The sequence below is a fragment of the Giraffa tippelskirchi genome, chromosome 9, assembly GCF_054371585.1.
Source record: "Giraffa tippelskirchi isolate mGirTip1 chromosome 9, T2T-mGirTip1v1.2.pri, whole genome shotgun sequence".
NCBI lineage: Eukaryota > Metazoa > Chordata > Mammalia > Artiodactyla > Giraffidae > Giraffa > Giraffa tippelskirchi.
The window spans coordinates 3,143,928-3,171,654 of NC_137283.1; the positions used below are offsets into that span (position 1 = coordinate 3,143,928).

The 27,727-nt window shown below is 45.8% G+C and overlaps 1 protein-coding gene and 1 long non-coding RNA gene across 4 annotated transcripts in view; both read left to right on the top strand.

Moving 5' to 3' along the window:
- The window catches only part of RBMS3 (RNA binding motif single stranded interacting protein 3), a 1,621,798-nt gene that overhangs the window by 215,011 nt on the left and 1,379,060 nt on the right, over window positions 1-27,727 (top strand). The gene's annotated exons all lie outside the window — the stretch shown is intronic.
- Window positions 10,114-18,647, top strand: LOC145520509 (uncharacterized). Of its 2 annotated transcripts, XR_014064527.1 has the most exons (5): window positions 10,114-10,284; window positions 14,273-14,343; window positions 17,127-17,321; window positions 17,468-17,598; window positions 17,703-18,647. It is a non-coding gene; the product is annotated as an uncharacterized LOC145520509 (long non-coding RNA). The 2 variants fall into 2 exon arrangements; XR_014064528.1 differs by lacking the exon at window positions 14,273-14,343.

Consider the following 27,727-nt stretch of genomic DNA (forward strand, 5'->3'; position numbering starts at 1 on the left):
TGAGTCGGTTCTTTGGATCAGGTGGCCAAAGTATTGGAGTTTCAGATTCAACATCAGTCCTTCTAATGAATATTCAGGACTGATCTCCTTTAGGATGGACTGGTTGGATCTCCTTGTAGTCCAAGGGACTCTCAAGAGTCTTCTCCAATACCCCAGTTCAAAAGCATCAATTCTTTGGCACTCAGCTTTCTTTATAGTCCAACTCTCACATCCATATGTAACTACTGGAAAAACCATAGCCTTGACTAGACAGACCTTTGTTGGCAAAGCAATGTCTCTGCTTTTTAATATGCTGTCTAGATTGGTCATAACTTTTCTTCCAAGGAGTAAGTGTCTTAATTTCATGGCTGCAGTCACCATCTGCAGTGATTTTGGAGCCCCCCAAAATAAAGTCAGCAACTGTTTCCACTGTTTCCGCATCTATTTGCCATGAAGTGATGGGACCAGATGCCATAATCTTAGTTTTCTGAACGTTGAGCTTTAAGCCAGCCTTTTCACTCTCCTCTTTCACCTTCATCAAGAGGCTCTTTAGTTCTTCTTCACTTTCTGCCATAAGGGTGGTGTCATCCGCATATCTGAGGTTATTGATATTTCTCCCGGCAATCTTGATTCCAGCTTGTGTTTCTTCCAGCCCAGCGTTTCTCATGATGTACTCTGCATATAAGTTAAATAAGCAGGGTGACAATATACAGCCTTGACGTACTCCTTTTCCTATTTGGAACTAGTCTGTTGTTCCATGTTCATTTCTAACTGTTGCTTCCTGACCTGCATACAGATTTCTCAAGAGGCAGGTCAGGTAGTCTGGTATTCCCATCTCTTGAAGAATTTTCCACAGCTTGTAGTGATCCACACAGTCAAAGGCTTTGGCATAGTCAATAAAGCAGAAGTAGATGTTTTTTCTGGAACTCTCTTGCTTTTTCTATGATCCAACGGCTCTCATTTGGATCTCATGATAGTATTAGTAGAATTTTTCCCTTTAATCATCTTTTGCCTCCTTTGAGCCATCTCACTTTTCAATTTCTCAAGCCATGATGTTGTGGTTCTGTTCATTTTGGTCGACAAGCTCAGAACTATGGTTTTGCAGCCTCCTTAGCCTGGTGGAAATGAGTGTCACTAGATTTTGGAACGTGTTCCTCAGTTCTGCACCTCCCTTTGCCCCTCAGCTCTGAAGCCCTGGGGCTGTGGTGTATGGAATAGGCACTTCACTGTCCTTCACAGCCTGGCAGTGGAGGTGGTGTGTGCTGGGTGCCCATTGCCTGTCTATCCCAGGCAGTGACACCTATTTTACTGTAAGTTGCTAGGAAAAAAAAAAAGTCAGATGATCTAATACAGTGTAGTTCCTCTGGGCCCTTATATACTGCGTGTGCTTGTGTGTGGTGTATGTGTATAAAGAAAATATTTTGTTTACAAGTTTTTTCCCCCCATGGGGAATTATAAATTTTATTTTATTTATCTATTGTTATTGGAATATGATTGCTTTACAATGTTTGTTCATTTCTGCTGTGCAGTGAAGTGAGTGAACTATGTGTATACATACATCCCCTCCCTTGTGGACCTCCCTTCCGCTCCTCAGAAAGTTCTGAAATAGGTTGTTATTTAAGTAACTCCAAGTCCTTTTAAAATAGTGTGGTATCTGTGAACAACTACGGACGGTTGAAGGATAGAGTAACACAGAGTGACTGCTTAATTTATTTAGAGCTCTTTTCTAAATTAGAAATAAACTATAAGAGGGTTCACAAAATTGGTCCTATCTCTAGGCTGCCTGTTGTATCATTTTTGCCAAAGCCATGCTAAGAAGAGGAACCAGGAAATCTGGAAAGGGAAAAGGGGGATATTCTGGGCTGAGTTGTGTGGCAGTCAGGAGCGTTATATGCTTCTGTTAATTTCAGTGTTAGAGAAAGTGAAAACTTAAATGTGGAGAGAGGCCACATAGAGTGAGACTCTCATGATGCCGGGTAGATGATCTCGAGCAGAGAGCTCCACTCAAAACACAGACACATGTAGACATACACCGACACGTAGACACACAGAGACAAGAAACTTAGGCAGCAGAGGGCCAAATCAGGTTTGCCTGTGATCACTCTTAGCATGAGTAGTGACTCCTAACAGTGTTAGATTTGTAAATAGGGCACCTGGTGGGACTAAGTGTTTGAATGTCTTTTGCTATTGCTGTGTATATTGTTAGACTAAATGCAAAGAAAGATAGGGACTTCCCTGGTGGTCCAGTGGTTAAGAATCCACCTTGCAATGCAGGGGACTCAGGTTCCATCCTTGTCTGGGAAACTAAGATCCCAGATGCCATAGAGCAACTAAGCCTGTGCGCTGCAGCTCTTGAAGCCTGCACACCGCAACTAGAGAGGCTGAGCGCCGCAGTGAAAGATGCTGAGTGCTGCAACTAAGACCAGAGGCAGCACATAAACAAATATGCTAAAGAACAAACAAAAAACCCCAGAGATAATCGTTTAAATAAACAGGTCCATTTTAGGGGAAAAAAAAGCAAACCTTACCTAAATGGGATTGTTGTGCTATTTGTGTCTGTTTTAGCCTAGGAAATCGTTGTTACGCCACTACTGAATATCTAAATCATAATCTGCATTTAGGAAGACATAAATAGCCTCATTCTGTGAAGCTGTGTCTAGAAAATGACAGTAAGCATCATTGTCATTAGCTCTTACACTGTGATTAGGGACAGATAAACCTGCCAAAGTATATTTATCTATAAATCCGTGGCCTAAACATTTCACTGTCTGAGCTCGGGAGACAGAGCTTACATCTCTGAGGGGTCTGGGATTCTCACTGAGTTACTCTCTACTTCTCCTGAGAAAATGGGTGTACTCTGTACCAGAACCCCAAGGGGGTGTGAAGAAGGGGGTCTTGCAAGCTCTCTGTGTGTGCCCAGTGTCACATCGTGTCCGACTCTTTGTGACCCCGTGGATTGTAGCCCACCAGGCTTCTCCGTCCATGGGACTTCCCAGGCAAGAATACTGGAGCTGCAGTTTCCTTCTCCAGAGGGTTTTCCCATCCCAGAGATTGAACCCATGTCTCTCGCATGGCAGGTGGATTCTTTACCCTTGAGCCACTTGGGAAGCTCTTTAAGGTCTACAGACCATGTGTAAATAATTGTTTTAATTGAACCCTGTTTATGGGCAGACACATGGGCCCTGTGATGTGACAGGTTCCTTCTTACCTGTTACCTCAGATGGAAACATCTACTCCCATCTGCCCGGCTCATGTGTTAACGTCCTCATGGGGTCGATGGATGAGATATCTCATCGGCTTCACATTCCAGTTGTGTAACAAACTTGGAAGACCAGGAAGATCCTACTTGGCTTTTCATGTTGCCCAGTCTAGTAATGAATTCATTCCCCCTTTCTCCGGTGAGGGCACCGAGAAGAGTCTTCAAAGGGTGAAGTGTTTTCAAGTGATGACCAGACATGAATTCAGGCCTGATTTCATCAGACAAGTTATTACGACACCTACTAAGTACAGGACATTTGAGTAGGTCTTTACTGGGGAAAATGTGTCCAAATACCAACAGTGCTTGATCTTTCAAAGAGGTGAAAATGTAGTTTAGGAGATAATAATACATATTTAATACCAGTGAAAATAAACTGGGTTGAAGGACTGTACCTCCAAGGAGAGGTTAGCTGTGTTTGATAGAATCAGGTTTATGTAGACAGAGAAGATGATTTGAGGTAAGCCTTGAGTACTTACAAGTCATGACTGTTGCTATTTCTGTACTTTTGAAGATAAAAGTCTACTTAGAGGTGACAGAGGCCACCCAAGATGACCATTTATTGGATAATGGTCCTGAACAGATAGTGTCAATGTTTAACCCTGAGAGTGTTCATTAAGTCTTTAAACAGTGAGAAGCTTGAGGAAGCAGAGGAGGGAGCTTCTGAAAGAAGGATGCTCTCAGAGGCTTGTCCGGTGGTGATGCTGAGCGCACTTCACATAGACTTTCTGCAGAGGCTCATCTCAGTATGGTGCCTTGGAACTCAGATGGGACCCTGAGAGAGGAGTGGGTTTCTAGACCATCAGGTCCTAACGGGAGGCAAGATGTGAAGAACAGACGAGAGCCAAGCAGAGGAAGTGCAGATGAACGGAAGTGGGCGATACACACACAGGGCCCCTTTTCGGGCCTACATTAGAGGAACATTCATGTTTGAGGACCCTCGGTGTCGCTGAGTCATTACAGTGCTGAGTCTTACCTTGGATTCCAAACATTGGCGTACAGTTGTGCTTTTGTGGAAGATAATATTGGTTTCCTGAGTGTTTTACCTTGACAGTGTTGATATCCTAAGCCCTGTTTACCCACACAGTGACTTCAGATAATTGTGTTTGTCTACCTAAGTAGCATTCTGTCCTTGAAGACATCAAACTGTACTGTGGTGACCCTGACAACCCTTTGTTTCAAGACTGTCACAAGAAAAGAAAATCTAGCTCTAATTTTAGACAGTGAATCAGAGTGCAGGGCATGTCATGTAGATTTTTTTTGTTTCTTGTTTGTTTTTACTTTCATCTATTTTATTTATTGATCACTTGAAACTCAATCTTTTTCCCGAGGCTCAGCATTGTCCCTACTTATATTTTGAGATATTATTTCCATTCCTGAATTAATAAAAAAGAAAGGGAGCCTCCTCATATTTATTCCCATTTACTCTTTTTTCAGTACACTAAGTACGTTTCTTTTTTTAATATGCATTTATTTAACTCTGTCAGGTCTTAGTTGCTGCACTTGAGATCTTTGTTGCGCCATCAGGATCTTTCACTGGACACATGGACTAGTTGCTCCATGGTATGTGGGATTAGTTCCCTGACCTGGTATTGAACCCATGTCTCCTGCATTGCAAGGAAGATTCTTAACCACTGGACCACCAGGGAATTTCCCACATGTAGGTTTCTTTTTTTAACAAAAGAAAATTAGTTGATCTTTTGGGTTTGGATTTTATATAAGAGAGAAAGTCTTTTCTGTCTTTTTTTCTTGTCTCTTTCCCTTTTAATCAGTAAATTAAGACAGGGTCATATCAACTTCATCAGTCATTAACAGCCACAAAATAGCACCAGGCTACTGGTTAGTTCGCTCATCTTCTCCTTTGAGAACTCCAAAATTACAACTCACTGCTGAACAACCATCGGCAGGAGAATGTTGGATCCCACCAAAGAAAGATACCCCACGTCCAAGGGCAAAGCAGAAGCCCCAGAAGATGGTAGGAGGGGCGAAATTGTGTTTAGAATCAAACCCCATACCCGCCAGAGATGCTCAGAGGGCTCAAACAAAACCTTGTGCACACCAGGAGACCCTACAGAGACTGAGCCAGACCTGCCTTTGAGGGTTTGAGTGTCTCCTGTGGAGGTGTCCGGGTCAGCAGTGGACTGCCGCAGGGGCAGGGGCTCTGGGTGCAACAGACCTGGGTGTGGCATAAGCCCTCTTGGAGGAGGTCGCCACTAACTCCACCATAGAGCCACCGAGCAGATGACCCACAAACTGCAGAACAATTATACCAAATAAATTCTCACACTGCTAAGAAAGTTCTAGGACCCACAACAGATTTCCCAACCTGGAGATCTGGCAAAGGGACTGAGAACCCCCAGGGAATTTGACTTTGAAGGCCAGTGGGATTTGATTACAGAACTCACACAGGACTGGGGAATAGACTCTCGGAGGGCATGAACAAAACCTTGTACACACCAGGACCCAGGAGAGAGGAGGAGTGATCCCGTAAGAGACTGACCCAGACTTGCCTGTGAGCTGTGAGTGTCCAGGCGTCTCCAGTGGAGGCAGGGGTCGGCGGTGGCCTGCTGCAGGGTTGGGGGCACTGAGTGTAGCAGTGTGTGTATGGGACCTTTTGAAGGAGGTCACCATTATCTTCATCACCTCCACCATAGTTGGTCTCAGGTCAAACAACAGGGAGGGAACACAGTCCCGCCCATCGACAGAAAATTGGATTAAAGACTTCCTGAGCATGGCCCTGCCCATCGGAACAAGACCCAGTTTCCTCCTCAGCCAGTCTCTCCCATTAGGAAGCTTCCATAAGCCTATTATACTTCTCCATCAGAGGGCAGACAGAATGAAAACCACAATCACAGAAAATTGATCAAAGTGATCACATGGACCACAACCTTGTCTAACTCAATGAAGCCATTTGCCATGCCATAAAGGACCACCCAAGACAGACGGGTCATGGTGGAGAGGTCTGACAGAATGTGGTCCACTGGAGAAGGGAATGGCAAACCACTTCAGTATTCTTGCCTTGAGAACCCCATGAACAGTATGAAAAGGCAAAAAGATATAACACTGAAAGATGTACTCCCCGGGTCGGTAGGTGCCCAGTATGGTACTGGAGAAGAGTGGAGAAATGGCTCCAGAAAGAATGAAGAGACAGAGTCCAAGTGAAAACAACGCCCAATTGTGGATGTGATTGGTGACAGAAGTAAAGTCTGATGCTGTAAAGAACAATATTGCATAGGAACCTGGAATGTTAGGTCCATGAATCAAGGTAAATTGGAAGTGGTCAAACAGGAGATGGCAAGAGTGAACATCAGCATTTTAGGAATCAGTGAACTGAAATGGACTGGAATGGGTGAATTTAACACAGATGACCATTACATCTACTAATGTGGGCAAGAATCCCTTAGAAGAAATGGAGTAGCCATCATAGTCAACAAGAGAGTCCAAAATGCAGTACTTGGGTGCAAATTCAAAAACGACAGAATGATCTCTGTTCGTTTCCAAGGCAAACCATTCAATATCACAGTAATCCAAGTCTATGCTCTGACCAGTAATGCTGAAGAAGCTGAAGTTGAATGATTCTAGGAAGATCTACCAGACCTTCTAGAACTAACACCCCAAAAAGATGTCCTTTTCTTTATAGGGGAATGGAATTCAAAAGTAGGAAGTCAAGATATACCTGGAGTAACAGGCAAATTTGGCCTTGGAGTACAAAATGAAGCTGGGAAAAGGCTAACAAGAGTTTTGCCAAGAGAACCCACTGGTCACAGCAAACACCCTCTTCCAGCAACACAAGAGATGGTCAACACATGGATGGTCAACACTGAAATCAGATTGATTATATTCTTTGCAGCCAAAGATGGAGAAGCTCTATACAGTCAGCAAAAACAAGGCCAGGAGCTAACTGTGGCTCAGATCATGATCTCCTTATTGCCAAAGTCAGACTTAAATTGAAGAAAGTAGGGAAAACCACTAGACCATTCAGGTATGACCTAAATCAATCCCTTACGATTATACAGTGGAAATGAGAAATAGATTCAAGGGATTAGATATGATAGACAGAATGTCTGAAGAACTATGGACAGAGGTTTGTGACATTGTACAGGAGGCAGTGATCAAGACCATCCCCAAGAAAAAAGAGAAATGCAAAAAGGCAAAATGGCTGTCTGAGGAGGCCTTACAAATAGCTGAGAAAAGAAGAGAAGCGAAAGGCAGAGGAGAAAAGGAAAGATATACCCATTTGAATGCAGAGTTCCAAAGAATAGAAAGGAGAGATAAGAAAGCCTTCCTTGGTGATCAGTGGAAAGAAATCGAGGAAAACAATAGAATGGGAAAGACTAGAGATCTCTTCAAGAAACTTAGAGATACCAAGGGAACATTTCATGCAAAGATGGGCACAATAAAAGACAGAAATGGTATGGACAGAAGCAGAAGATATTAACAAGAGGAGGCAAGAATACACAAAAGAACTATACAAAAAGTTCTTCATGACCCAGATAACTATGATGGTGTTATCAGTCACCTAGAGCCAGACATCCTGGAATGGGAAGTCAAGTGGGCCTTAGGAAGCATCACACGAACAAAGCTAGTAGAGGTGATGGAATTCCAGTTGAGCTATTTCAAATCCTAAAAGATGAACTAGAGCTTCATGGAATTCTGGGCAGGAACCAGGAAACCTCTTTTCGATTTTGACTTTGCTGTCCACCAGCAGGGACGTGACCACACTGCCTTTTTCTCTGGGTCTCTGTGTGCACATCAGTAAAATTTAGAGTTTAAAGACTGTTTCTTGGTTATGAATATGTTTACATTGAACATTGCAGTTAGGCTCTCTACATCTATAATTTTATCTGTAGAGGAAACCTAGGAATTTTGGCAATTTACAAGCCAAAGCTGACCTCTTCATATGTCTTGTCTGCCTGCATGGGAATCAAAATATTTTGTAATGGCCAGCATTTTAATTTCAGGAAGCTTCTCATAAGTAATCTAGATTTATGGCTTCTTTTGAAAAGTGAAGCGCCTCCTGACCCTAATCCTGCCATGGCCAGTGACCGGTGACATGGAGTCTGGTGACCCTGGGTTTTATAAGCCCCTCCCACCCCTTTTTGTTTTCTGTATCGCTTCCAAGGCCTTGGAGTTAACCTGAGTTTGTGGCTTCTGGATTAAATTAAAGATTTCTTCTTCTCCAGAATCAAGCCATTGACAGGTTTGCTGCATGCTGTAGCACATGGCCTCTCCCACGTAGCCTCCTGCTCTGGGCATCCATGGGAATGCCAGGCATAGTGGTGTGATTCCTCTCTGTGAAGCTTTTATAGACAGAGCTTTTCTCCAGCAGCAGTGACATTTCAAAGTCAGGAGGATGAGCCGAGTAACAGTTGGCCCTGTCACTGTTTGGGTTTGCTCCTGGCACCTTGTGTGTTTGCTCTGGTTGAGTCATCTGTCTGCATCTGGGTGGACCACACACAGACACATGTGGACTGTGTTTGTATTCATTTCCTGCCTGGCAACTTGATTCCTCTGGGTCACAGCTTTGGAAAGATTGATAGATGGGAAGTTTACTGGTGTAGACTTGGAGGCAGAAACTCACTTGAACCTGTTTTGGGAGCTGACCTTAATAACCTTCATTGGGCAACAGCAAAGAAGCCTTTCTCATCCGTGGATCATAGCAGTTGCATGAGCATCATGTCTGGATACAATGTGTCCTGTCTTGTGAAGACATTCATTATTCCCTTTCAGCGTGATGGGGCAATCAAAACCAGGAACGGTCTCAGGTTACATTATCTAGGTAAGTTCCCGGATGTGTCGCTAGAGCCTCAGTAATGGGTAGAATTCCCTCTTGCTTCCTGGGTACCTCTCCCAGGCAAGTCAACTAGCTCCACTTCTAGAATTCCTGAGGAGACACGTCTACTACCTGTCTTCTATATCTCGGAGCTGTGGTATGCAAGGACCAAGAGGGAAGGGATCTGGCTTAGAAGACTGAAAACTCCTGGGTCTTCTGTGTGCCTTGCTCAGGGGCAGCCACAGACACTTTTGAGGGCCTCTTTCCCCTTGTGATGATGGGGTAGAGTCTTTGTAGTATTGACCTCAGGGAGTTGCACGTGTGTCTTTCTGGCATTGACGATCTCCTTCTCAGCCTCTGTCTCTAATCAGTGGATTACAGGAAGTGGGAGAGATGTAAGTGAGAAAAAACGGGGAGCCCTCTGGGAGGAGGCTTGTTGAGACCCCTCACTAGGGACACTTCTCTGGGACCTACCCTTGGAAGACTGAGGGATGCCTAACCCAAGTCTGGCCGCATTGCAAGATAGCTCTAATTACAGAAGACACACAGATGGGCAAAAACCACAGGAAAAGACGCTTGACGTTGCTAATCATTAGAGAAATGTAAATCAAAACTACAGTGAGGTACCACCTCTCACTGGTCAGTATGGCTGTCGTTAAAAAGCCTACAAACAATAAATACTGGAGAGAGTGTGGAGAAAAGGGAACGCTACTGTGCTGTTGATGGGATGTAAATTGGTGCAGCCACTATGGAGAACAGCATAAGATTTCTTAAAAACGTAAAAATAGAGCTACCATATGACCCTGCAATCCCACTCCTGGGTATATATCCAGAGAAAACCATAATTTAGAAAGATACGTGCACTCCAGTGTTCATTGCATCACTATTTACAATAGACAAGCCATCCAAGCAACTTAGATGTCCCAACAGCAGAGGAGTGGAAAAGATGTGGTACATACATACAATGGAATATTGTTGTTGTTGTTTAATCACTAAGTCATGTCTGACTCTTTTGTGACCCTATGGATTGTAGCCCACCAGGCTCCTCTGTCCATGCGATTTCCCAGGCAAGAGTACTGAAGTGGGTTACTATTTCCTTCTCTAGGGGATCTTCCTGACCCAGGGATCAAACCCACGTCTCCTGTGTTACCGGCAGATTCTTTACCGCTGAGCCACTGAGGAAGCCCACAATGGACTATTACTCAGCCATAAAAAGAATGAAATAATGCCATTTGCAGCATTGTGGATAGACCTAGAGACTGTCATACTGAGTGAAGTAAGTCAGACAGAGAAGGAGAAATATAATGTGACATCCCTTATATGTGGAATCTATAAAGCTGATACAAATGAACTTATTTACAAAACAGAAACAGACTCACAGACTTAGAAAACAAACTTATGGTTACCAAAGGGAAAGGTTAGGAGGCAGGATAAATTAGGAGGTTAGGACTGACATATATCACTATATATAAAACAGATAACCAGGACCTACTGTATAGCACAGGGGAAATAAAAGATATGTCCTATTACAGTGATTGTTGAGTTTTTTAAATTAGGAAATATAATCACCTTAACTCAATGTCCAGCTCCCTATTAGGCATCAGGAGACAAAAGGAAAATGCCTAAGAAGCCTCAGCCTTCAGGGAGTTTATGCTCTAGTTGCTTAAGTCAAGACTGTATACAGTAGTCAAATAGTATTTTGGCTTCTTTGAGGCACTGGCCATCAGCATCATGAAAACACTCCACACAATTAATAAAAACACTCCCTGCCCGTTCCTGATCCATAATACCCAGAGACGGTTGAGGATAGGTGCAGTTTAGGAGTGAAGGCAAAGGATTGCTCTATAACTAGGGTAGGGGGATGTTAAACTGCCCTCAGGCTAGAATGAGAGCCGACCTCAGATAAGCCTCTCACTCGTGCTCCGCTGCTCAGTCCTGACTCTGACCCCACGGACTGTACCCGCCAGGCTCCTCTGACCATGGGGTTGTGCAGGCAGGAACACTGGAGTGGGGTGCCATGTCCTCCTCCGGGGATCTTCCTGGCCCAGGGATCAAATCTACTTCTCCTGCATTGCAGGAGGATTCTTTACAACTGCACCATCTGGGAAGCCCAACATTAACACGACTACCAAGGGCTTATGTTTAAATGGTAACTTCCGTACAGTTTAAAATGGCCAATGAAAAGTTCAGTGCAAACTTGAGCACGGTTTGGGATAGTATGGCATATTTTTCACATGACTGTTGAGGAAGTGCTCAAGTTTTTCTTCCTTGTGGGTAAAATTGTTGGCAACATGCGATACCATCCTCAGGCTGTGATGGCCACAACGCATGCGTGCAGAGAACCCAGAGAGTAAATAAGCCCTGCTGGACATGTGTTTCCTTTTTCCCTTTTGCCATGGTTCTCTTTCAGCAGATTTGTAGCTCTCAAGGTAATTAAACCTCGCATGGGCATTGTGCTGCTCATGTGTGAAAAGTTAGCAGCTTGGTCCCATAAAGAGTGAGCAGAATCCTTGTAAACTGACCAGCTCATCTGGACCTTCACTGAGAGCCAGTTGCTCTGACTGCTGTCTGTGTCTTTGGTGCATCTCATGTGTGTGATGGTTTGTTTGCTACGCAGATGGGGCTGGCTATCAGAGGGAGCCTCCGTCTGCAGAAGGGGCCGCAGGTGGAGCAAGGCTGCTGGGTCCCTTCCCGTTTGCTGTGTCGAGGTCTCTGGTTGTCACGTGCGTCCCTCCACACCCTTTACAACTCTGCCTTCTTTCCAGCCATTATTGTTCATTCCTGGATGAATTACCCTTGACTTACCTCTCTGCTCGTCACTGCTGTGGTTTCCTCAGGTTCCCAGTGGTGGAGGAGACAGAGTAAACCAGTCTGGGCCCTTTAAAGGGTCCGACTTTCTGTTCAAAGAGAATTATTTTTAGAAAGCTACTGTAGAATTTAACCTTCTTCAATCAGCAGGATCTGTGTGAAGCCATATGTTGGTGTGGTTTCCCCAGATAAAGCCGTAGGAATCTTCTTGTAGGCTCCTGGAGCTGGTGCGCAATACATCCTGTGGGCAGGCTGCCCCCTGCCTGCAGGGCTGCAGAACCCCTTTAATGGGCTGAGTTCAGAGCTTTCCAGTGGGTTTGTGTCTTGAGGCTCCAGCCTCAGCCAGGAAGGGCCGAAAGGATGTGACAGTGACCTCTGCTAGCAGCCAAGCTGGGAATGCGAGTGATCTGTTTAATCAATACCTTATCTGGATTGTTGGGTGTAAAAGGCTTAGAAAATAATTGAACAGAGTACTCAGTTCTGAAATGACACCGAGTGTCATTTCACCTCTCTTTGATTCAGAAGGTACTTTAGAGTCCTTGCATCCTTGGAGAGCTAGTTAATAAGGATTCTGGGTCTAGAATGGCTGATAAACCAGCCTTTGTTTTAGTTAGGAAGGGAAATAGTAGAGCCAGGAGGGAGGTGAGCGCCCCAAGCAAGGGGGTGTTTGCAGTCGGGGTGCTGGTGCTCAGCTCTGTCTGCCTCTGATCATTGTCCCCCAGTCTTCCCTAGTTCTGGGGTCTAAGGTGGGTCCAGGTAGGGCCTCCTCTCTACCTGTTTTGGCCTGTCACCTGTTAGCACCCAGTTCTGTAATACACTTTGAAGAAGTGAAGTGAAAGCCTGTCAGTTGTATCAGGCTCTTTGTGGCCCTATGGACTGTAGCCCACCAGGCTCCTCTGTCCATGGGATTCTCCAGGCAAGAATCCTGGAGTGGGTTGCCGTTTCCTCCTCCTCCTCTAGGGGATCTTCCTGACCCAGAGATTGGACCTGGGTCTCCTGGATGGCAGGCAGATTATTTACTGTCTGAGCACTTTGAGGTGCTTAATAAATCAGATGGCTAGTGATTTCGGAGAAGGAAATGGCAACCCACTCCAGTATTCTTGCCTAGAGAATCCCACGGACAGAGGAGCTGGTGGCTTACAGTCCATAGGGTCACAGAGAATTGCACACGACTGAAGCGACTTAACACACACATACAATGATTTCCAGCAAAGAACACCCAGGAGTTTCCTTCTCCTTCCAGGGAAGGAGCTTGGTCTGTCCAGCCCCTCAGTCTCGTTGGCCTGGATGAATCTCTCGGTCAGAAACGGGTTGAGAGAGCACATTCACGCCCCCAGCATCTCCCATCCTGCCGGCCTGGAGGGCGTGGTAGGTACCACTTGACTCTGCCGTCCTGACTCGTGCCCTGTCTCAGCGCCAGCTTCCATTCTGGGCTTCCAGGCTCATCCTTCAAAGAGCTGAAAATAGCATCACAGTTCCCTTCTCTGAGGAGCTTTCTCACCCTTGACAAGCCTGGAGGACAAATAGACCTGACCTCTGTGGCCTCCTGTCTGTCGGCCCTGATTAAATATTCACTCTGCAGAGCGTCATGCCAGGAATCATGAAAAATTATCGAAGAAGGACATGGTGCACTCCTGGCCTTTGAGCGTCTTATCAGCTTACAGGAGAGACAGACCCAGCACAATGCAAAATACATGAAAGCGCAAATGTCAGCCAGACGTTTACCTACCGTTCATTATTTATAAATCCAATTAACATAGCCTGGGAGCACCTGTTTATATATACATAGATCTCTGTGTGCAGTATATGTGTTTATATACATATAGACATATACGTACACATGTTTATATATACACAGATCTATAGGTATACATGTTTGTATATACATAGGTTTATAATTACACATGTTTATATATATGCAGATCTGTGTGTACATAGAATTGAAGCATTTGCTGAAGTGACTGAAGTGACTGGAACTGGAAAAATGAAGTTTTCTACCACATTTTAGTTCCCCAGGAGTGTCCCTAAGAAAAGGATTTGAGAGCTCGTAGTTGACTGGGGCCGTATTGGAAACACCAGTAGGAGGACCGGGAAAGGACAGTGGCCAGTAGAGGGATGTGGCTCGGCTGGCTGGGTGTGGCACAGACTCTGGGGAGCAGCTGAGAATCACACACCTCAAAACCACCCTGGGCCCCATCAGTCACTGGTTGAGGATGCCCATCAGGACACCTAGAAATTCCTGGACTGCTGTGCCCAAACGATTTTTGGAGAAAACCCTCCTGCAAAGAGATACAACTAAAGTTAGTTCATTAGCTAAGTTGGAGGTTGGCCTGGGAGAGGCCTGAGGGATGAGGCATTTTTACAGGTACTGATGAGCGCGGTGGCCTGGAAAGGGGACGAGAGGGGACATTGAGGAGCTGCCCATGGTGGCACTGAAGCCAGGACTCTCTCTGCAGGTCTCTCAAGGGTGTGTGGGGCCCAGCCGCCGACGAAAGGGCTCCAGGCGCCTGGAGGAAGCAGCCAAAGGGTGAGAGGCAGTTTGAGGAGGATTTGGGGTGGTGGCTGCTCCATCAGGACTCATTGGCCACTTTGGGGCTGGTGGGTGGGTTGGCCATACATGGATCGTAGCATCCCCACTTCATCTGCAGCATGAAACCCTGGCTCATCCACAGGCACCATCGCAGAAGGACCAGAGTGGGAGGTGGCTGGGGATGGATCAGCGTGTCCTGCTTGCATCTCAGCTGGGTGGGGAGGCGGGGTGATCAGTGAGCAGTGGGGACCTGGCCTGGGTGTCCTTCTGTATCTATAAAGGATGGTTGTGGGCGTGCCTCTGAAGTGGATCCGCGGTAGAACAGTCTCCTCTGGTACCATGCTGTCTATATGCACCCTCCCCAGAGAGTTGGCAGATGGGCAGTGAGGGCTGTCCAGGGTCACGGCACCACAGAGTGACCTGAATTGAAGGGGGTGACGCTGAAGCCAGGACTCTGGTCCATGGACAAGGTCACTGTGCCCCAGGCTCCAGCTCACACCCCTGCCAGGAGCCCCCAGTGTGATCTCCACCCATGAAGGTGGGCTTGATTACTTGCTAATCTGTCAAATTATATGATTTTATGCACTCGACTTCTTTTTCTATCCTGTATTTAGATGCCGGGCAGAGATGATCTAGCATAGAAATATCAAAGATATGTAGATAATTTGTTGATAGTTTTTATGTGGGGAAAAAGACATGTCCATACATCCTCGTGTGGGGGGTGGCATAGCTTGTCCCTGGAAGAGGGAGAGGGAAGGGTGTCTCAGGCTAGGTTGGGTTAGGAGACGGAAACTACAAGATTACTTTAGCAGCAAGAATTAGTGGGAAGACTTGTGCAGGACAAAAGCGTTTCCCCCAACCTCCAGAGGGTCCCAGGCTGGGTCTGAACATTAAAGTGACAAGAACAGATTAACAAGGAAAAGGCAAACACATTTATGTAATGTATGTTTCATGTGGCATGGAGCCTTCATAGGGAAATAACGACCCAGACCAACAGAACTGCATATTTCTGTGCTTGGTGTGGTGTTCAGAAAATCGCATAATGTTAGTACTAATGGACATTTCCCCCTTAAGGGAACTGTCATGTATTGAGAACACGCATGCCGGGTACTGTGCTAAGAACGTTACTGGGAGTGTCTTATCTAACCTTCCTCAGAACTGTATGAGGAGCTGCCTGACTATCCCTATTTGACAGAAGTGGCAACTTAGACACAGAGAGGTTAAGTAACTGGCCTGCAGATGCACAGCCTGTGAGGACAGAAGGTGTTTACCCCTGATGTTTTTATTTGGGGAGGGGTGGGAGGGAGTTGGAAGCAGAGGAAGGAACATCTTGATAATCTATATCTCGAGTCTTCATGGGGTCAAGGAATTGTTCGTGAACTCCCAAGATTGTTTTATTTCACATCCATTTCTATTACTCACATCATGTGCCAGATTCTGATCTAAGAGTCTAACAAGTATTTAACCCCATTTAACCTCTGAATAGGCCCATAAGGTAGGTGCTCTACACCCTCATTTTCAACACCCTCCTCATTTCTACCCCTTCCACATGTTATGAAATCTTGGTGAGTCCTGCAGGAGTGGGGAAGGAGGACAACAGAAAAAGACTTTAAGGAGAGCAGAGAAACTAGGAGCTATAGAGGGTCTATGATCTCAGGCCCAGTGTTTTGTGTGTATTTTCTAACTGAACGCACAGCCCTCTGAGAGAGGGGAGAGTCTCCCTGTGTATAGACGTGGAGACAAGCTACAGAAGTTTAATAACCAGCCAAACATCCCATGCCTAATTCAGAGTGGAGGCTGGGCTTCTAACCCAGGCCAGACCCCAAATCCCATACTTTTCCCACTGCATCTTGATGGAAATCAGTAGGGAAGAGAACACTTGTGCATGGCTGATGTAGGGTACAAGTGAAAGATACAGATGCACTGTCCTCAGAGTTAAAAGAGGGAAGGGATGACTCCAGCCAGGGGGTTCGTGAGAGTCTTCCTTGAAGAGGCAGCATTTAAATGGAGCTTGGAAGTAGGTGGGATGTGGCAGGTGGGTTTAGGGGCAGCAGAGTCCTGGAGGGTCGAGGGGCACAGGCAAAGACGTTGGCAGGATGAGGCCATGGGGTGGGGAATCTGTCTGGAGAGGAAGCACTGTTTTGCCAGACATACTGCTTAGAGTTGCCAAGGAGTGCATGGTCATAGTGAAAACTAGACTGGTTCTTAGTTTTATTAACACTTTTTCTGCAGACAAGATGCCCTCCTTATTACGTGTGCCCACTCCCACCAGCCCATACCCACTTACAACTAAGCTTGTGTGGCTGTGTCTCAGGAATGCCTTCCTCTCCCTGCCTTCTTGGAAGCTCTTCAAGTCCCGATGGTTCTCAGCCCTGTTCTTCCTCATGGCTACGTACCCAGTGTTCTGGGGAGACAGGTCTTGAGAAGGACAGAGGGGTGGCCCTGGGCTCCGGGGAAGGAGGGGGAGGCGTGGAGCCAGGCATCCATCTCACTGCGGGGCTAGGCTCTGCTGCCCCAGACAGACATGTCCTTCCGGAGCCTGAGGCTGCTTTGCGGGAACCAAAGTGAGGCCACGGGCCTGGCGGATGCTCTTAGAGACTTGACACCTGGTGGGAAGTGGAGATTTGGTGGCTGACTGAAAGCGCTAAAGAGAAGCCCAGGGGGTGGCTGATGCCCCCTCCTGCCCTGTACCCCATCCTCTCCCGAACTGCTCCTCTGGGGCTGAGGAAGAAGGCTCCCACCCTGCTAATCTGCGCTGCGTTTTGCTCTCTGTTGTATAGTACCTCAGTGGCAGGACCCACTCGGGAGAGTTGGGGTGAGGCTGGCTGAGGTCCTCCAGGAGCTTGGACTCAGGCGCCTGCCTGGCAGTGGAAGGATGCTTCCTGACCTCTCAGACCTCTGGGCACACGTAGAAAGCACCTCAAGCCTTCTGTCAGCACACGGCCGCCCAGGGGAACCTCGGGGACAGGGGGCAGGTAGAGTATCCTTTCCGAGTTTCTTGTCTCCTGTCGCGCCCCCCCCCTTCCTTTCCGTGTGTCTGTGGGGCTCTGTTGTGTCTCCTCCTCCTCAAGGTTCCACAGACCGGGGATGCGGGGGAATTGACTCATGTTCTTGTCAACAGAGATCCTGGCCTGTGAGATGACGGGTACCCTGATGCACTCACGACGGTATCTCAAAGATGCCACGCCGCTGGCTGCTCCCAGTAACAAAGCCACCCTTCCAGAGAGGTGGCAGGAAGCCGGGCTGGAGGAGGTGAGGCAAGTCGCTCTTCCTCTGCCCTCGACTCAGTCGGCGTTTAGGTGTCAGATGGTTCCGGCCGTGGCCTGACGGGTCTTTTCCTGTGTGTCCTTCCACAGGCTCGACTTTTTAGCCGGAGGATGCACCGCCTTCTCAGGTGTCCTGGGAACTGCTGAAGGACCATGATGGGGGGCAAGCTGGTCCCCAGGACGGAGCAGAGCAGCTGGAACCAGGAAGCGCCCGGAGCCAGATGCAAAGCCTGCAACCTTCAGATCCGAGCCCTGAGCCGCGGTTCCTGATTGGACAGTCTTTGCTTTGCCATCACCCTATTGGCTCACAATTCTAGATGATTTTGAATGGTTGGCTGGTCTTTTTTTTTTCATCTGTCTTTCCATCTTTTTTCTTGGCTTTGGGGATTGTATAAGAAAAGAATTGCTTTGGGAAATATAATCCTGTGGCTGAAATTAACCTTGTTTATGAACCAATTCTGTCCCTAGGGGTTTCTGACTTGTCATCTGGGTTACCTAGTCAACGGGTCTGCATGGTTTGATGTGTGTATTCCTGATCTTTAGATTAAAAATGCATTTTCTCTCTTCCTCGTTTTCACATCTGGATCCAGGTAATGGGCTGAGTCCCACTTGCCTCGCTACTGAAGCGATCTCAGTGCGGCATCGCTTGGAGTTGAAATACAATCAAACATATTACACCTGGGGCTCTTGCATGCTCTTTGGGGTTTATGCTACCGCACAAAGAAATACAAACCTTGTAGGTGGAAATGTAATTCCTGTTTGATCCTGCAACTCGAATGGTGGAGAAAGTATAAATATCGAACGTGGCTTCAAATACTTCAAGTGTAAACTAACCAAGAGTAAGTGGCTGATTCTTTAAGGCAGAGCAGGGACTGGAGACCACTCCCCACGCCCTGCCCTTGACCCTGCTCCATCTGGAGGACTCGGAGAACGAGGCCCACTTCTGTGTTTGCGTTTGCGGAGACTGTGGTGTTTCTGACCCGTGTTCTGTAACTGTGCCCACCTTGCAATAAAACACCTTCGCTGACTCAGCAACAAGGTCTCTGTCCATTTCCTGCAGTCCTGTGTCCTCACGGCTTTGGGAGAAGGTCCAGGGTGGATGTGCCAGTGGCCGCCCTGCTGGGGATCTCAGCTGGAAGCAACACTCTCGCTTATCCAGGATTGTCTACCGCTGGGGCCTCACACGCTGGACACATGCTGGGCTGGGGCTGCCCCCAGTACATGGTGGAGATTTTCTCTCTCTCTTTTTGTGTTTATTGGTGGGTTATTGCTTTACAGGGTTGTGTTGGTTTCTGCTGTACAACAGAGTGAACTGGCCACACATATGTGTACATATATCCCCTCCCTCTGGCACCTCTCTCCCCCCATCCCACCCCGCTAAGTTCGCACAGAGCACTGAGCTGAGCTCCCTGTGCTATACAGCAGCTCCCCACTAGCTGCCTGTTTTACACGTGGTAGTGTGTATACGTCAGTTCATCTCAATTAACCCTCTCTCGATTCATCCCACCTCCTCTTCCTCTCCACTCCCCCCACTGTGTCTGTTCTCTACATCTGTGTCTATTCCTGCCTTGGAAATCATCAGTACTGTTTTTCTAGATTCCACATATATGCGCTAATATACGATACCTATTTTTCTCTTTCTGACTTAATTCACTCTGTATGATAGTCTGTAGGTCCATTCGAGTCTCTACAGATGACCCTATTTCTTTCCTTTTAGTGGCTAAGATCTTTTTTGACCCTGTCCCTAGAGTAATGAAAATAAAAACAAAAATAAGCCAGTGGGACCTAATTAAACTTAAAAGCTTTTGCACAGCAAAGGAAACCATAAACAAGATGATTTTATTTCTTCATAAAGAATTGAAAGAACGTTTGAATTCCTTAGAGCTGGTCTTGGCTGAGACCACCAAGTAGCCTCTGAGTGTCTTCTTTGGCCTTCTTGTTGAAAGCAAGCCTTTAGAGGGAGAGGTGGAGATTCATGGGCAAAAGTCAGGGAGGAGACTGTGGCCCCTGCCTTGACCTTGTATGCGGACACCTGGGTCCCTCCTGCAGGACAGGGCAGGGCTGTGCTTCCTCTGAGGGTGACGCCACTGCCTTTACATAAAGTGAAATTGACATGCACTCGTGTGTGAAATGCCTTTTCACCAGCAGGCCCAGGCCATCCTAGAGCCGGCCAGTCCCTCTAACTATGATACGCAGAGGTCTCACTCACCGTGGGTAAGAATTCGCCCAGGCCGCATCAGACTGGATCTGCCACTTTAGTAGAAAGCACTTTCAAGAAAACCCCAGTATCTCTGCCTCTACTCCTGAGATTTCAAATGTGATGCACGGATCAGAGATAAGATAACTTGTTCCGTGTGGGGCGGCAGATGGAGTTTGCTCTGATTGCCGTGGCATGCATTATAGTCCCTCAGATGTTGCCCTGGACTGCAAGCCCTGCAGAGTAGAAAGAGCATTGCCTACTTGCTTCCTGGAAGTCACTAAAGTGACAATAATAACACAAGAGCAGGTCACAGTTATGAAGTCCTTACCACATACTGAGCACTGGACCCAGCACTTGACAGGTGCTGACCCACTCAGTCATCACAAACCTGCATGAGGTAGGGCCTGTCATCTCGTCACTTGGATGAGAAACTGAGGCGTGAGTGGCTGGGTCCCTGGGCTGGGCCCCCCGCAGGTAGGACGCATGGGGCCTGCCCAACTCCAAAGCCTGGGGTCTTCACCACTGTTCTCGGCAGCTCCCTCTCCTGGGTCCTAGCGCCCATCCGCTTCACTGGCCTTTGGCTGCAAACCTCCTCTTGGGAACTTCCGTGTCCTGCCTTATAACTTGGAACCTCCTGACTGCTTCCCAGTATTATTGTCTAAGCTTGACAAATGTATGCCAACCAACTGCAAGTCAATAGGAAATGTTAAAAGTTTTATTTTAAAAATTACTCTTTTGGAGTAAATTACTCTTTTGGAGTCCAGGTCAGCCCACCTTGTGCTGAATTTGAGCTCTTTTTAGCCTTCTGAAGTTCCAGAACCCTGCACCCAAGGGAGGGCCTCGCGGATGGGAGTGCTGAGGCCAGGAGCTGTGTCAAGTGTCAGAGTCAGTGAACGGACACGCGCCATGGGCAGCAACAATGTTAGATTCTTCAGCAAAATGATGCTGACTCTAACCTTCATTCCTAAAGTCTGTATCAAACAGACAGCACCAAGTCAGGTGGAAGTCATCTGTTCCTGGTTACCTCCAACAGCTTATCCAGGAGGTGGTGGTATTGTCTGTCTGTTTGAAGGACCGCTGGCATTGAAAGCAGTTATATATTTGTAGGCAGATTTTAGCAGATGCAGTTGGCACCTTGTCCCTGTTTCTGAGGGCTTTTGGGGCAGAGGTGACTGTGTGCATCCCAGGTCAGAGGTTCTGGGGTCTTAATCCCCTCCCCACTTGGTCTAGCCCTCAACCAGGAGGAGTGTTAGTGTTTAAACGCCCCAGCTCCCTCACCTTTTGGATGGATGGACTGAGGTATGTTCTACGCTGATCTGAGGTCCCCAATGAGGTGACAGTCTGGTGGCCCATAGTTGGAAACTAGTTTTTGAACCCCCTTTTAAACATCTTAATTGAAGGATAATTGTTTTACAATGCTGTGTTAGTTTCTGCTATACGATGGAGTGAATCAGCTCTGTATCCCCTCCCTCCCTCCCTCCCTCCCACCCCACCCCTCCAGGTCATCACAGAACACCAGGCTGGGCTCCCTGTGCTGTACAGCAGCTTCCCACCAGCTGACTGACACAATGCCACTCTCGATCTGCGCCAAACTCTCCTTCCCTGCTGTGTCCGCGTGTCCATTGTCTGTGTCCGCATCCTCTGTTCCCCTGCTGGCTGCCTTGTGTCTGCCTCACCTCTCAGCCAGCGTTTCCTGAGACTGCCTCCCCATAAGTAGCTAATTTATGCACACGTACGAATTCGTCTGCAAGGTGAGGAGCAGAAACTGTATCATGAGAGACACTTGCCAGAGGACGATTTCCTTCCTGTAAAAGGGGCCCTGCCACAGGCTACAAGATAACGTTTCCTTTCAGTGCAAGACTCAACTAGCATCTGAGACCAGGCGAGAGTCACCTGATGGCAAATAAAATTACAATTCACCGGCCAGAACGAGTAATTAAATATAAGGGAGTGATGGGAAAAGGAACAGGTCACAACCCCCAATTCCCCCATCCCCCGCCCCATCACCCCTCAAGGACTCCTGTTTGCCCTTGAGTCCCTTCTGCTTCCATTAACACTGAAGGAGCCGCCCAGAGTGCCTGGCACTTGTCAAATCCCATTACAAGGGCCTCCAAGACACACCGTCCACAGCCTTTGTTGTGCTGGTAACCTTTTTGTGGAAATATTGAATATTGTGTGGAGTGACTAATGCATTGATCAGGCCTGTTAGACAAGAGGTCTGCTTTTTCCTGGCGCCGCAGTTTTGTAAATGGGGTTTCATCTCTGCCTTTATTGTGATCAACTCAAACCAATTCTCTAAGTTCAAGTTACAAAGCTCTAAAAAGCATGTCAGGCTGACCCAGGACTACTTGTCAGGATAAACATAGAAAATATTGACCCTATAAAGTGAGAAAATGTGCTGGAATCTCTGTTAGAGGCATCTCACATTTCACTTGTTTAGTTGTTGATGTTGGGCAGAGGACACACACAAAGACCCACAATTCCTCGCAGAGGCCCCCAACCTTTTAAGCGACTAGTGTCGTGGAAGACAGTTTTTTCACGGGGGTGGGTGGGGGTGGTATTGGGATGATTCGATTGCATTACATTTATCGTGCACTTTATTTCTATTATTATTACATCAGCTCCACCTCACATCATCAGGCATTAGATCCCAGAGTTTGGGGACCCCTGCTTTGTGGGGTTCCCAGTGAAGACTTGGTGTGTATTGTATCAGAGATGTAAACAGAATTGTGATTGCACCAGAGTCTGCCTTATCTCTTCCGGCTCTCTGCTGAGGCCTGGGAGGGTGGGGTTGTTTTATATGCTGCTTTGTTTTCAGTGTATGACTAAGGTCAGGGCTTCCTTCCACCCTGATGGTGAACTGTTCCACCTTTACTCAGAATAACTGAAGTAGATGATGGGAAATAATTAGTTTCTTGATTTCCTACTGAATCTGAGTTTAAGCCAACACAACCCTGTGCTTTTTTCAGGGAGGAAGGAAAATCCAGAGTGAGATCCTTGGCTGTATTATCTGATGTTGAAAGGCAAAATTCCTGCTAAGGAAAAAAATCAGAGAATAACACTGCTCCTAGGATCTTTAGCAACCAAGGATCTTTTATGAAGGGAGAGTACTTGTTAATATTAGTAACTTGTTACTTGCTCACAGTTGTAATCTTATCCATTATTAAGTTTTCTTCAACGTTCAAATACTACTTTTGCTACTAAATAAATCAAGACAATCTTTCCGGATGCTGGGAAAGATTGAAGGCAGGAGGAGAAGGGAACAACAGAGGATGAGATGGTTGGATGGCATCACTGATGCAATGGACATGACTCGGAGCGAACTCTAGGAGATAGTGGGGGACAGGGAAGTCTGGTGTGCTGCAGTCCATGGGGTCACAAAGAGTCGGACATGGCTGAGTGACTGAACAACTAAATCAAAACATACCTTAGGAATCAAATCATCTTATGTCTTTAATTGCTGGTTACAAATTTAAGTAAATAGAGCCTCCTAAATATTTTGATAAAATCTCTATCAATTTCATTCACAAAACTTCACAAAATTCAAAAACAGACAGCCTGCCCATACATGCATAAACACACACAGGTAATCACAGTTGGATTCAAAATATATTATACCTACCTTTAAGTGATCAAGAAATATTTATACAATAGTTGTGATTTGTCTTCCTTATTTGTAAACTTGTTTTATGCATTCCCTGTATTTTGTACTTACACTGTACTTACACAGTGCTTATACTGTCCTAGAGCTGTAGTAATTCAGAAGGCAGTGTCAGACCAGCTGAGTCTACAGATTCTGGGCTATCGGTCACTTATTTTGGGTTGGCATGTGGTATCTTAGTGGATCCCTTCAAAGTTGATGAGCTGATGTTTTCTGGCTTGAGTTTTGTTTTAGAGTCAAGGTTCTGTTGCTATGGCAACAAGCTATCAGAAGCCCTTTTGTTACCAACGTGGAGCCCCTTCCTCCTCATCAAGAGCTCCCATGTCCATCCAGGTTTTAGTCCTGGGCAGCGAGCCTTTACTTTGTGATGTCTTAGTCTTTCAGTATTTTTGGAATACACACACCCAGTGGTTTTGTCATCAAAGGGGTGAAAGGGGAGTCTGGGCAGCAGACTCCTTTTCTGTGGATGCTGCCTCATGCATCAGCCTCTGATGCATGGCTGGACTTCCTACTGGATGTTAAGTGTGGCCACAGGAAGTGATCCTTTCTCTGGCCAACCAAGAAAAATCTCCAACTTTCCTTGAGTTGTTGGACTTAAATTCAACTCTAGAAAGATCAAATAAGAGAAATAGAACATCTATATCATATCTATCTATACAAATTCTCCAGCCTACTTACTAAACATTTAAAAAAAAAAATATGCCCTATTTTTGCTCTCCAATGACATTTTTGTGCGTGTCACACATTTTCACTGTTGAGTACTATTATGCATCAAGGCTTTTCCTAGTCATATTGTCCCAATGGACTATAATTATCCATGTTGCTCAAATTATTGCAATATGTACACCCCATTAAACTGCCTCCTTTGTCTTCCTGAGGCATTTTTGAAAGTCTCTGGCTTAAAGGCAGCAAGATGTTCCATACCCATATTGATTTTTCTCTACTATTAGCTAAGCTTCTAGCCTCTGATTCCTATTAATAGAGAGTGGCACTAGGATTGCATCAGTCTTATCACCATGAATGTGGAGATAGATAAACTAATGCTGCCTTTGGCCACTGTAACAGAAATGCTGGAAAATGCCTATTTTAAGATCATAAGTTTTATTATTATTTTCTAATAGAGTGCTAATATTATTAACTGTTCCACCTTTTAAACTAATATGAATTGTAAACACTTATTTTCTATACCAGGCTCTCTTGGTTTATCAGTTCAAATTGTAATCAGGTTCCTTTCCCAGTTCTTCACCTTGTAAGTTTTATTGATCACTGTCTTGGAGTTCTTTTCTTGACAAACATGAGATAGGATCCAAGTGGAGATAGCTATAAAATACAGTAGAAAGATTAGACTTCTCATCTGTAAAAGGAATGAGCTGATGAGGTTTAGAATTGAGATTTTTGTCCTCTGGGCTATGGACTAATCCTTGGAATTTTTATCATTGATCTAAGTTGAAAGTGAAAGTGAAGTCGCTCAGTCATGTTTGACTCTTTGCAACCCAGTGGACTGTAGCCTACCAGGTTCCTCCGTCCATGGAATTTTCCAGGCAAGAGTACTGGAGTGGATTGCCATTTCCTTCTCCAGGGGATCTTCCCGACCCAGGGATCGAACTCTGGTCTCTCGCATTGCAGGCAGACACTTGACCACCCGAACCACCTGGGAAGCCCTTGATCTAAGATAAAGATCACATTCTGAGGACATAAAGTCTAAGAACATAAAGTAAGCTTTGTTGGCCAGGTAGGACTAGTCTTTGGGACCTTGAACTTTGAGGCTATTAATCAAGCTGAAAAATAAGTAAAAAAAGAAACTTCTAGAAAGACAGATCCTTGGATTATAAAAATTAAATTATCCTTGTGAATCTTGCATAGTCAACCAAGTCAGTCTTCTACTCCTTGGCACCAATTTCTTCAGGCAACTGACTGCTTATCAGTTGTAGATCTCATATGGAGACTAAAGTGCAGAGAGGTATGCAAACCTCCATAAATAACACAATTTTCATAATTCATGTAGAAAATTATTTTCTCCATTAAAAAAACCCAGTAAACTTTCTCTCCCCAAATTCTTTGGAGGGGGAAAGAATTCACACAGCAAAGGAATTTTGTCTCTAAACCCAGATCCTAAATCCTGATTTCATTTGAAAGTAAAAGTGTACACTTTGCTTCCTTTTACCTGACATCTGTTATAGCAGGAAGCCTCTCTTCCTAAATGTTTAAGTGCGTGCCAGGGATCCTGTCACTTTGAAATGAATAATAAACAGCTATGATAAATGGATGTTGTGGGTGACATTAATAAGACATTTGTAATCCTGCAGGAAGAATCATCCTGGAAGATAAATAGGTGCATAAATTGATACTATTGTTGGGAACTTGAACTTCTGACACACAGACCAGGTGCTCAATCTGTTCTGGAACTCCCTGACAAAACTTCTTTGTCTCCCTGTTCCTCTGTCTGACCCCTGAAATAGAGACGTGCCTCAAGGTTCAGCCTTTCGGTTCCTTGACCTCTGTATTTTTCTGTCAGTGAAATTTTCTGCACACTTGAAGTTATCTCTAGAGGAGATGATTTCACAGTCCAACCGACCACCACCCCTCATCAAATCTTCATTTCCAACTGACTGTAGGACATCTTTATCCAGATGTCATACCAGAAACTCGAACCACCTGCCTGGAGCAGGACTCAGGGCTTCCTCTTTCAGACCCAGTTTATCTTTATTTTTTTCTTCCCTCTGAGTATGAGCCATGTTATTTGCTTCACTAAACCTCCCTTTTTAATCATCCCAGACATCCACAGGATTCAGCCTCCAGGGTGTCTCTCTGGCATCAATATTTTTATTTCATCTTCTACTGACAAAACTCAATCTCAGGTTCCCAACATTCAACTAATTGTTAAAGCCTCGTAACTGATTTTCAGTCTCTCTCCACTACAGTCCATCTTAAATATCACCACAACACAAATCTTGCCAAAGATCACATCACTGATCACAGCATTGCCCTAATCTGAAATCTTTCATGACTCCAGTTATGTAACGATATGTGGTCAGAGTCTTTAACCTGCCTTGCTGGATTCCTGGGAAGGCCCTGACTGGTTCTCACTTTTCTCTTTCCCTCTTAGCTTATGAATCCTCTCACTCCATTGGTGTAATATTAATCTCTAAACACATCCTCGCTGTAATCTTTTGTGTTCTGCCCCTTTCTTTATGCCCTCTCCTCTTTTGTTTGCATAGTGGAATCCGAGACATTTTTGAAGTGTGTTTGTTTATTTTGGCTTCGTCGGGTCTCCGTGGCGGCACGCAGGATCTTCACTGTGACCCACGAGCTCCTCTCTAGTTGTGGCGCATGCACCCCAGAGCTCGTGGTCTGTAGTTTGTGGTTCTCAGTCTCAGTTGCCTTGGAGCATGTGGGGTCTTAGTTCCTTGACCAGGGATTGAACCCTCAGCCCCAATGCTGAAAAGCAGATTCTTTCTTTTTTTTTTTAGACTTTTTATTTTGTATTGGGGTGTAACCAGTTAACAATGTGATGGTTCCAGGTGAAGAGTGAAGGGAGTCCGCCATGCACATACATGTATCCATTCTCCCCCTGACTTCTCTCCCATGTAGACCGCCAAATAACATTGAACAGGATCCATGTTGGAAAGCGGATTCTTAATCACTGGACCACCACAGAAGTCCCTCCAACACAATTTTTAAAGATTCATGAGAAATGCTACTTTTCTATACTGTTGCTTAATTCACCTCAAGCAATACCAATACAACCTTTCCCCCTCCCCCACTTTAACTCTTACATTACTTTCTGGAGTTTTCCCTTGTTACTTGTGCCTGTACCTGGAGGTTGTGATGATTCTTTGTTATCTCCTAAACTCTCAAATCTTGCTGTGCACCTATATGGGAAATGTTGATGTGGACACTCCTGGCATTGCATGCTGTTACAGTCACATACACATTTGAGGCTTTCTCTTGGCCAGGCACTGTTCCAGGCATTGGAGTCACACTCAGTTCAGGCTTTCAAAGGGTTTATGTTCTAGAAGAGAGAGAAAGGTGAGAAATAAATGAACATGGGCTGTGATTTGTACTAATGAGAAAAGCAAAGAAAATGATGTTCAAGGGAGTCTTGGGTATGAGATGTATATTGTTAGGGCGAGTTCCTCTGAGTTGGTGAAATTTCATCTGAGACCAGAAGAATGAAAAAAAGCCAGTGAGGCAGAGGATTGGGGGAAAGTGTAAACTGAGGGTCAGCATGTGAGAGGCCGTCAGTCAGGAATG